We start from the raw sequence: 12,135 nt of genomic DNA on the forward strand, positions 1-12,135 counted from the left end.
GTGGCGCTGGATAACTGATGGTCCCCCCTGTCTCCTAGCTTTCTTTTTTCCGGAGATCCTTTGTGCCGTTCGACGCCTGTCTCCTCCCTGCCTCTTGAGAGGTGGAATTGCAAATATTGTGGCCCCTGGATGGGGATATTTGGGGGCCAAGAAGTCTTCCTTCCTTGTGAAAGTGTTAGTTGCTCAGTCATGTCTGACTCTTTGTGACCCCATGGACTGTAGCCAGGCTCTTCTGTCCACGGAATTCTCCAGGCAAGAACACTGGAATGGGTAGCCATTCCCTTCTCCAGGGGATCTTCTTGACCTAGGGATTGAACCTGGGTCTCCTGCCGTGCAGGCAGATTCTTTACCGTGTGAGCCACTGGGGAAGCCTTCCCTGCTTGTAGCACACCCCATGCCTGTACAAGTGCTAAGTAAGTTGCTTGAGTCATATCCCACTCTATGCAACCCTATGGACTGCAGCCCACCAGGCTCCTCTGTCCATGGTATTCTCCAGGCAAGAATACTGGAGTGGGTTGCCATGCCCTCCTCCAGACCACACCCCATGGTATTGTTCATTTTTGTGATTCAGCTCCACCAGAAGTTAGTATATTCCATCTATAACCCCTTTAGCTTTCCTGAAACAGGATTCAGGGCTTCGTGTTCATGAGTTCATCCTTTCCCTCTCATCCTGTTTACCATGCCACCTGCTGCAGGGATGCCCTGAGGGCCCCTGTCATTGTGTTGTTTGTGGAATGCAGGGGACTGCAAGCTGCTAATTTCCCTTCTCTCCTTGGAGAGTTTCTGTGCAAGGCTTCTCTTGATATGCCTAGCTCTGGGCTACGGTAGGTCTTTGGATGCCCGATGTTATGGTGTTTGACTTGATTAAGCTTTTTTTAAACGTAAAAGGAGTTCATCAAGGCTGTATATTATCACCTTGTTTATTTAACTTATATGCAGAGTACATCATGAGAAACGCTGGACTGGAAGAAACACAAGCTGGAATCAAGATTGCCGGGAGAAATATCAATAACCTCAGATATGCAAATGACACCACCCTTATGGGAGAAAGTGAAGAGGAACTCAAAAGCCTCTTGATGAAAGTGAAAGTGGAGAGTGAAAAAGTTGGCTTAAAGCTCAACATTCAAAAACAAAGATCATGGCATCCGGTCCCACCACTTCATGGGAAATAGATGGGGAAACAGTGGAAACAGTGTCAGACTTTATATTTCTGGGCTCCAAAGTCACTGCAGATGGTGACTTCAGCCATGAAATTAAAAGACGCTTACTCCTTGGAAGGAAAGTTATGACCAACCTAGACAGCATATTCAAAAGCAGAGACATTACTTTGCCAACAAAGGTCCGTCTAGTCAAGGCTATGGTTTTTCCTGTGGTCATGTATGGATGTGAGAGTTGGACTGTGAAGGCTGAGCACCGAAGAATTGATGCTTTTGAACTGTGGTGTTGGAGTAGACTCTTGAGAGTCCCTTGGACTGCAAGGAGATCCAACCAGTCCATTCTGAAAGAGATCAGCCCTGGGATTTCTTTGGAAGGAATGATGCTAAAGCTGAAACTCCAGTACTTTGGCTGCCTCATGGGAAGAGTTGACTCATTGGAAAAGACTCTGATGCTGGGAGGGATTGGGGGCAGGAGGAGAAGGGGACGACAGAGGATGAGGTGGCTGGATGGCATCACTGACTTGATGGACGTGAGTCTGGGTGAACTCCGGGAGTTGGTGATGGACAGGGAGGCCTGGCGTGCTGCAATTCATGGGGTCGAAGAGTCGGACATGACTGAGCGACTGATCTGATCTGATAGCTTATTAACCTTGGAGAAGGCAATGGCACCCCACTCCAGTACTCTTGTCTGGAAAATCCCATGGACGGAGGAGCCTGGTAGGCTGTAGTCCATGGGCTCACTTAGAGTCGGACATGACTGAGCGGCTTCCCTTTCACTTTTCACTTTTCACTTTCATGCATTGGAGAAGGAAATGGCAACCCACTCCAGTGTTCTTGCCTGGAGAATCCCAAGGACAGGGGAGCCTGGTGGGCTTCTGACTATGGGGTCACACAGAGTTGGACACGACTGAAGCGACTTAGCAGCAGCAGCATAGCTTATTAACCTAGACAATATATTAAAAAGTAATGATATAGCTTTGCCGACAAAGGTCCCTATAGTCAATGCTTTTGACTACTGGAAAAATAAATGCTGGTTTTTCCAGTAGTCACGTATGGATATGAGAGTTGGACCATAAAGAAGGCTGAGCGCTGAAGAACATATGCTTTCAAATTGTGGTGCTGGAGAAGGCTCTTAGAGTCCCTTGGGCAGCAAGGAGATCCAACCAGTCAATCCTAAAGGAAATCAACCCTGAATATTCATTGAAAGGACTGATGCTGAAGCTGAAACTCCAGTCCTTTGGCCACTTGATGCGAAGAGCTGACTCATTGGAACAGACCCTGATACTGGGAAAGATTGAAGGCAGGAGGAGAAGGGGACAACAGAGGATGAGATGGTTAGATAGCATCACCGACTCAGTGGACATGAATTTGAGCAAATTCCAGGAAATAATGAAGGACAGGGAAGCCAAGTGTGTTGCAGTCCATGGGGTTGCAACGAGCCGGACATGACTTAGTGTCTGAACAAATAACCAATTAACAATGTTGTGGTAGTTTCTGGTGGACAGCAAAGAGACCCAGCTATACATCTACATGGATCCATTCTCACCCAAACCCTCCTCCCATCCAGGCTGACATATAACATTGAGCAGAATTCCCTATGCTATAAAGTAGGACCTTGTTGGTTACCCATTTTAAATATAGCAGTGTGTACATGTGATCCCAAGCTCCCTAACTATGCTTTCCCCCCATTCTTCCCTCCTGCCAACCATAAGTTCATTCTCTAAGTCTGTGAGTCTGTTGATTAAGCTTCTGTTGAATTTCTTTCTGATATTTTCAGGCACATATATTCCTACATTTAAGAAAACCAGTTTTACGAAAGTTTGAGCACATGGAATTGACAACTGGCTCTAGAACTTTTTTTTTTTTCACACACACCAGAAAGCTGGGGGGACTGGAGCACATTTTCATAAAGTGGTCTCTACTGGCACAGTGTGCTTCTGGTAGAGCAAGCAATTTCCATATAAATGAAGAAAGAGAGCTGAACTGCAAATTTTGAAAATGGAGTTTTCAGGAGATTATGTGATCTGGGAGATCATATTGTTTCCCGAAGAAGGTAATACTTGCCGGGTGAGAGAAAAGAGATTTCATGCGAAGTGCTGCAAAGCTCTGAAAACTCTTCAAAAATCATCTGTTCTAGCAACACCACCAACAAAAAGCCTGAGACTTGGCCACTGTGGTATTTTTTTTCAATATTGAATTGCTTTTTTTGTTTTGTTTTGTCTCCAGGGAAAAACCCATCTACAAGTGTATAAGAAAAGTCTATGAAAAAGTTTGACTTACTTTACAAAATCACTTTCCTGAAATATATCTACCTGCTAAGGCCACAAGATGCCTCTATGGAGATGAATAAAAATCAGATGCTCCAAAGTCAGAATTCTGGCAGTGGTCTAAAATACCGTCATATGATTGTCACTTCTTCCCCCAAGCTGTTCTGGGGACCCAAGGTGGATACTGGGGCGAACTTCAAGGAGATGTCCCATTGTGAACATCAAGGAAACAGCTGGTCGTGTTTGGAGATCAGTTGCTAAAAATACCTCCATACGCTGAGGCCAATCACCCATGGTGGGAACTTGTCAGATTTCTCTTCAATAACTCCCCAGCTTGAAGTGTGCATTTGACAACTCCATACGCTCTACTAGTAGTCCGAGATATAACTGGGAGGAAGCTGGGCTCTCCATCTCTGGCGCCCCCACACGGATGGAATGCAGTTCTGAAGATGGTGTTGGTCTCCGTTGAATATTGCTTCCGCGGTGGCTCAAATGGTAAAGAATCCGCCTGTAATGCGGGAATCTGGGTTTGATCCCTGGGTTGGGAAGATCTGCTACAGCCCCGTGGGGTCACAACGAACACTTCCACTTTTCACGTTCACTTAATGTTGTCCATTGCTCCTCCCTAAAGTTTCCAATACGATTTACGGCTCATGTGAAGCTCATAAAACTAAAGCTAAACAACAGTGAGAATTACAGAATCTAATTCCAATGCCATTTTGGCATCACTGACTCAATGGACATGAGTTTGAGTAAACTCCGGGAGTTCGTGATGGACAGGGAGGCCTGGTGTGCTGCGGTCCATGGGGTTGCAAAGAGTCAGACACGACTGAGCAACTGAGCTGAACTGAAACAACAGTGAGAATTACAGAATCTAATTCCAATGCTATGACTTAGACTTAAGACCATTGTGGGATTTTTTTACTTCATTTTCAGCTAGGATCCCACTGGCTAGTGGACTTGCCACGTGGGTTTTGTGTTTACCACCTCACACACCATCCCCTTCCAACCTAAAGGATTCAGTGTCTTTGTTACATCCATTTTATAGATGACAAAACTGAGGCACTTAGAGATGAAAGATGTCTGCATTTCCACCAGGAGTCAGTGGTCCAGCTGCGATGGGAACACATCTCTGTCTATGTCACTGCAACTTTTTTTTTTGGTGTTTTTTTTTGTTGTTGTTCTGTTAAATAAGATCAATAACTTTATTATTTGTGTAGAAGTGTTGCACCCATATTATAAAAATTCAAGCCATTGGAGAAATATACAGAAGAAAAATAACTTACCTTGTTTCACCCTCTCTAGAAAAACATAATTAATATTTAGTGACTATCATTCTAGGCATCTCTCCACGTATATACACAGACATCAGGATAGGGAGGTCAGTGCAAAGATAGACGGAAATTATTCTGCTAAGTGAGAGCCTGCTCTTCATCTTATTCATAACAAAAATAATTACTTTAACTTTTACCTGAAGAAAATTAAATGGAAATGGAATTTGAAGAAATTGTTAAAAGCTTAGATAGCAAATCCTTTCCCAGAAATAATTCTCATCCCAAAGTCATTCCTCTAAAATGAAGAGGAAAATTATGGACTCATTTCATGGCTAGAATCTTTGTTTTTCAGCAACTTGTTTCACTTTATCAAGGCTGGAGAAGGAAATGGCAATTCTTGCCTGGAGAATTCCATAGACAGAAGAGCTTGGCGGGCTATAGTCCATGGGGTTGCAAAGAGTTGGACACAACTGAGTGACTATCACTCACTCACTCCTGTAAAAGGTGAGCAAATAGCATGCTCACATTCCTCTTGTCTGTTGTTCCCAACCTTGTGGTTTTAATTATGTAAAATATGTGCTTACATTTTCAAGGTCATAGTGTTGGAATTAAATTCTGTAATTCTTACTGTTATTTAGCTTTAGTTTTAGATTTAAACAACTCTATGCTTAATCCCAGGTGTGTCCGTTCTTGAGCTCTGCTGATTCATTTCTTATTTGAATACATTTCATTGTCAAGCTTTTTTTTTTCCCAAGAGAAACTCAGAGGTGTTGTATTCTCTGAATGCTTATAGGCTTGATTTCTACAACTTTCTTTTAAAATAGGATTTTATTGAGATGTAATTTTAGTACATAGAATGTACAAGTCCTAAGGGTACAACTCTTTTGAGGGGACTTTTGTCAATTGCTTTATGGGCTGTGTCAGCTACCGATTGGCACTTGCCAAGGGCAGTTGCCATCTGCCTCTGGCTGAACCCTGTGCTGCGGCCACTCTTACCTTCAACACCCCCGAGGGGGTTCAGGGTGGAGAGTGAGGCACTCTGCTCCAGAGAAACTGGTGAAATAGGATCTTTAGATAGATATTTTCAAGCACTGATTTCATGATCCCAATCTTTGCATCTCTTCATATCTGGAAAAGCACTAAGTCTCTTCCTGATGGCATCAGCTCCTTGTGACTAGGGGAAAGCCTCTTTAAAGTAAGCCCGTGATTGCGTTGAACTCCCTCTTCACCAAAGTCTTCCATATTGATCTTCCCCACACTGAACTTCCCTGGTGGCTCAGACTGTAAAGCGTTTGCCTGCAATGCAGGAGACCTGGGTTCAATCCCTGGGTCAGGAAGATCCCCTGGAGAAGGCAATGGCAACCCACTCCAGTACTCTTGCCTGGAAAATCCCAAGGACGGAGGAGCCTGGTAGGCTACAGTCCATGAGGTCACAAAGAGTCAGACACGACTGAGTGACTTCACTTTCTATATTGATCTTACCTCCACTACCTCTTTGGAGCAGTTTCTCTGAGTTACCTGAGATACTGTCTCCTGAGCTGCATCCCTCATTTTGCCCCAAATAAAACTTAACTCACAGTTCTCACATTATGCATCTGTTTAATCGATAGGTGTAACTGACAAAAAATAAACTGCCCGTATTTCAAACATACAGTGGGGTAGAGTCTGGTGTGATGAAGTAACCAGTGAAGCTAAAGCAAACCAAAGATTAAGAGACAGTATCTGTAGCCATATACCCGACAAGGGGTTGATATCTAAAATGTGTAAGGAACTCATACAACTCAATAGCCGAAAAATTGAAATATTCCAATTAAAAACTGGGCAAAGGACCTGAATGGACATTTTCCTAATGAAGACCTACAGATGGCCAACAGGTATCTGAAAAGATTCTCAACATCACTCACCATCAGGGAAGTGAAAATCAAATGAGCTATCACCTCACACCTGTTAGAATGGCTTTTATTCAAAAGATGGTTGTTGGTTAGTCCTTAAGTCGTGTCTGACTCTTTTTGCCACCCCATGGACTGTAGCCCGCCAGGCTCCTCTGAGCATGGACACACACATCAGAGAGTAAGTACTCTATTTTGTCTGAATTTTTTTACTCAGCATAATTATTTTGAGATTCAGCCCTGCTGTTGAGTATAACAATAGTTCATTCTTTTTGCTGCCGAATGGTCTTTCATTGCATGGATGTACCATGATTAGTTTATCCATTTACCTATTGGGCTTCCCAGGTGGCACAATGGTAAAGAATCTGCCTGCCAATGTAGGAGACACAGGAGATGAGAGTTCGATCCCTGGGTCAGGAAGATCCCCTGGAGGAGGGCATGGCCACCCACTCCAGTATTCTTGCCTGGAGAATCCCATGGACAGCGGAGCCTGGTGGGCTAAAGTCCATGGAGTTGCACAGAGTCGGATACAACTGAGCACGCATTCACTAAATAGCCAATTGATGGATGTCTAGATTTTTGCTGTTACAGATAAAGCTGCTGTTTACATTTGTGTACATTCTTTGGATGGTCATATATTTTCATTTCTCTTGAGTAATCTGGATGTGGAATGGGCTGAATCACCTGTTAGATGCATATCTGAATTTTAAGACACCGAGAAACTGTTTTTTAGAGTTGTTGTAGCATTTTAAACTCACCAACAGTGTGTGAGAGTTCCAGTTCCTCTGCATTTTTGTCAGCTCTTGGTATGGTCAAACTTTTAAATTTTAGCCATTCTGATAACAATATCTTGTGGTTTTAATGTGCATTTTCCTAATGACTAATGATACGGAGCATCTTTTCATGTGCTTGTTGGCATCGATATATATTCTTTTTTTCCATGCCAGATATAATAGATTTATTATTATTATATATTATTATTATTATTATATTTTTATTTAATTATTATTTAATTTTTAAATTTAATTATATAATTAATATTTAATTTTATTTAATTATTTTATATATATATATATATAATATAATAAAATTACTTCTGTTAACCCCAACCTCCCACTCCACTACTCACCAAACCTCATCCCCTTTGGCAAACACAAGCCTGTTCTCTATGTCCTTGAGCCTGTTTCTGTTTGTAGATAGGTTCATTTGTGCCATACTTAAGGTTCCACATATAAGTGATGCCATCTGGTATTTTTCTCTCTCTTTCTGACTTACTTCACACTTCTGACTTACTTCACTTAGTATGATCATCTCTAGTTGTGTCTATGTTGCTGCAAATGGCATTATTTAATTCTTTTTTTATGGCTGAGTGGTATTCCATTATATGTATGTACCACATCTTCCTTATTCATTCATTTGTCAATGGACATTGAGATTGTTTCCTTGTCTTGGCTATTGTAAATAGTGCTGCTCTGAACATTGCAGTGAACATATGTGTTTGAATTAGAGTTTTGTCTGGATGTATGCACAGGCGTGAGATGGCTGGATCATACAATGGACATGAGTTTGAACAAACTCCAGGAGATGGTGAAGGACAGGGAAGCCTGGCGTGCTGCAGTCCATGGGGTCACAAAGATTTGGACACAACTGAGCAACTGAAGAACAACAGTGGTAATTCTATTTTTATTTTTCTGAAGAATTTCCATACTGTTTTCCATTGAGGCTGTGCCAACTTACATTCCCACCAACAGTGTAGGAGGACTCCCTTTTCTCCACGTCTTTTCCAGCTTTTGTTTTTTTTGGTAGAGTTTTTACTGATGGCCGTCCTGACTGTTGTGAGTTGGTGCCCCAGTTTTGATTGGCGTTTCTCTAATTATTAATGATGTTGAGCATCTTTTCATGTGCCTTGTGGCCATTTGTATTTCTCCTTTGGAGAAATGTCTATTTAGGTCTTCTGCCCATTTTTTGATTGGGTTGTTCATTTTTTGTCATTGAGTTGTATGAGCTGTTTATATATTTTGGAAATTAAGCCCTCGTTGGTCTTGTCATTTGCAAATATTCTCTCCCGTTCTGTAGGTTGTCTTTTCGTTCTGCTTCTAGTTCCTTCTGCTGCACAAGAGCTTGTCTCGTACGTTTGATTAGGTCCTGTTTGTTTTTTCTTTTTTTTTTTGCTTTGGGAGACTGACCTAAGAAAACAATTTATGTCAGAGAATGTCTTGCCTGCGGTCTCTTCTAGGAGTTTTATGGCGTCGTTTCTTATGTTTACGTCTTTAAGGCACTCTAAGTTTATGTTTGTGTATGGTGAGGGGGTGTGTGCAGCTATATATGTTCTTTATTAAAATGTCAGTTCAAATGCTTGGCTTATTTTTCAAAGTGGGTTGTTTATTTTTCTTAGTTTTAAGCTTTGAGAGTTCTTTGTATAACCTGGACAGAAGTCCATGATCAAATATATTTTCTACTGTGGCTGGTCTTTTCATGTGCTTAACAGGGTCTCTTTTTCTAACTTTTAAAAAAAATGGAAATGTAGCTTGATTTATAATGTGTTAATTTCTGCTGTACAGCAAAGTGATTCAGTTACACACACACACACACACACACACACACACACACACTCTTTTCTGTATTCTTTTCCATTCTGGTTTATCACAGGATATTGAATATAGATCCTGTGCTCTGCAGTAAGACCCTGTTGCTTATCCATTCTATTTATAATAGTTTGCATCTGCTGATCCCAGACTCCCAATCCTTCCCTCCCCCACCCCCTTGGCAACCACAAATCTGTTCTCTATGTCTGTGAATCTCTTTCTTCAATAATGTCTTTTGAAGAGTCAAGATTAAAAAACTTGACAAAGTACATACTAATCATCAAATTTCTTTTCTTTTATGGATCATGCTTTTGGTGTTATATCTAAGAAATGTTTGCCCAACCCAAAGTTACAAAGATTTTATGTTTTTAAGGATAAAGCTAGATTCCATTAACTTTCTTCTAAAATTTTTATAGTTTTAGATTTTGCATTTAGTCTGTAATCCATTTTGAGTGAATTTTTGTATATAGTGTGATGTGTTCATCCAAGTTCTTTTGAGGGTGAATAGCTACCCAGGTTTCCCATAAATGTTAATTAGGCCAAGTTGACAGTATTATTCAAGTCTTCTATATGCTTGTTAATTTCCTTCTACCTGTTATATTAATTTTTGAGAGAATCTCTGGCTATAGTTTAAATTTTCTATTTTTACTTGCAGTTCTATCAGTTTTGCTTCACATATTTTGAGCTCTGGTTTTTTTTTAAAGCCCACCTTTCTGACCATCCTGGGGGTCAAACTAGACCAGCATGGGGTCTTTCCTGTGACCTGATGATAGCCCTGGATTTTGTCCTTCTTAGAGATGATTTATTTATTTTTTGATAAGTCTTTCACATCTGTAACCTTTATTTTCAAGGAAATTTGCTTCCTGCTTGATGTCTGAGGAGGCATGCACTGAGACTCAGCCTCCCCCCAAATAATGGTAATAATAACAATAGCAGCTCCTGGCTGCCAGGTGCCTTGCCTACATTATCTCTAATCCTCCCAGCAGCTTTGCATGGTAAATATTATCTCTATTTTGCAGATACCTTCTATTTATACCCCGCCACGTTTTAGGAAGGCTTATAGAAGGCTTTATAGGGAGTTATAAAATAGAGTATCATCACAAAAGGTGAAGGTAGAAAAAACAGTTTCTTAAAAGCAACGCAGAAGTGGAGTCTCCTTGCCTTTAAGAATCTTGCCTGCAACCACTGAAGTGTTAAGAATTGCGATTTGAAACTGGCTCTTTCAGCTGCTAAGACTCTGATGTTTATACTCAGCCAGACCAAGCAACAAGAAGAGGCAGACAGGTGCTGGGGGTCAATCCTCAGTGGGGACAGTCTTGTCATTGTTCACTCACTCAGTCGCTCAGTCGCTTCCAACTCTTTGGACCCCATGGACTGCAGCACGCCAGGCTTCCCTGTCCTTCACCATCTCCTGGAGTTTGCTCAAATTCATGTCCATTGAGTTGGTGATACCAGCCAACCATCTCATCCTCTGTTGCCCCCTTCCCTTCTTGCCCTCATCAGTCTTTCCCAGCATCAGGGTCTTTTCCAATGAATCAGTTCTTCGCATCAGGTGGCCAAAGTATTGGAGCTTCAGCATCAGTCCTTCCAATGAATATTCAGGGTTGAGTTCCCTTAGGAATGACTGGTTTGACCTCCTTGCAGTCCAAGGGACCCGCAAAAGTATTCTCCAGCTCCACAGTTTGAAAGCATCAATTCTTTGGTGCTCAGCCGTCTTTATGGTCCAACTGTCACATGACTACTGGAAAAACCATAGCTTTGACTATATGGACCTTTTTTGGCAAAGTGATGTCTTTGCTTTTTCATACACTGTCTAGGTTTGTCATAGCTTTCCTTCCAGGAACCAAGTGTCTTTTAATTTCAAGGGGAGACTGACATAGGGCTAATTTGGGGGTAAGAAGAGAGGATTAGGGGAAATAACATACAGCCGGAGACTTTTTGGTTGATACCTGCTATTATTGCTTGGCCTTCACCCTTTCTTTGATAACAGAGCTGCTTTTGGGAAAACCCATTCATTCCATGTGGACTGGATGTGGTTGTTCCCCAGGCTGAGGTGTGGGCATGAGACCTGGACCTGGTCAATCAGAATACTCTACTCCTGTAGGGGCAGGCACGTGGTCAGAGAGAAACCAGAATCTGTCCTGGGCTTTTCATCCAGAGCCAACAGGGAGGATGCTCTCTTCCCAGCGTGGTTCTGAAACAGAGCTGGGCCCTCTGGTCTTTGTCCCCCATGTCCTCCACCTGCCTTTTGTCTGTGGAAAAACTTTAGCCCAAGAATAAGTTTAATCAAAGAAGTTAGAGCATGCAGAAACAACAGAAAATGATACAAGACAAAATTACATTAGTTTAGTCAATAAGTATAATCAAGGACCTTTAGGTCCTCTTCAAGGGCTATAGATAATATTCTGAGCCATATCCCTTGGGCTGTCTTATAGACACTGAAACCTCACCAAGTGGAAGAAGCTACCTACCCGATGAGCAGACTGTAGCCATGACATAAGCTGCCACGATTCTGAGAACTGGCCTCAAGAAATGTAAACAAACTGACCCTGGAACTGAAGATTAGCTGTACTTAAAATGATCAAGATGATGCTGGTGAGACCACCCATGACCAATTTCAACATGACGGTCAGAGATGACTGTGCTATTTCTACATGTAGCCCCTCCCTCTGCCTATAAAAGCTGACTTCCCTTGGGAAGTCAGCCTTTGAACTGTCGTCCACCCTCCCCCAAAGTTGCCAGCATCCCAAATAAAGCAAACTTTCTTTTCCACCCACCTGGCCTCCTTATTGGCCTCTAAATGGTGAGCAGTTGAACCCCATTTTCGGTTACAGTTCCAGCCACAACCATGTGAGTCCGGGGCTTCTGACAACCATCCTGCATTCACATGGAGAAAGGCTGTCTAAGAGACGGGGAAAGCCCGAGCCGTGGTGGCATACATTGAAACCCCAGATCCAGCCTTG

General features: G+C 42.2%; 1 long non-coding RNA gene across 1 annotated transcript; it reads left to right on the forward strand.

Moving 5' to 3' along the window:
• The first annotated feature begins 3,401 nt into the window (after positions 1–3,401).
• On the forward strand, positions 3,402–11,923 carry LOC129637242 (uncharacterized). The gene is made up of 3 exons (XR_008707396.1): positions 3,402–3,919; positions 8,119–8,258; positions 11,608–11,923. It is a non-coding gene; the product is annotated as an uncharacterized LOC129637242 (long non-coding RNA).
• The last annotated feature ends 212 nt before the right edge of the window (positions 11,924–12,135 follow it).

The sequence above is a fragment of the Bubalus kerabau genome, chromosome 23 (assembly GCF_029407905.1).
Source record: "Bubalus kerabau isolate K-KA32 ecotype Philippines breed swamp buffalo chromosome 23, PCC_UOA_SB_1v2, whole genome shotgun sequence".
NCBI lineage: Eukaryota > Metazoa > Chordata > Mammalia > Artiodactyla > Bovidae > Bubalus > Bubalus kerabau.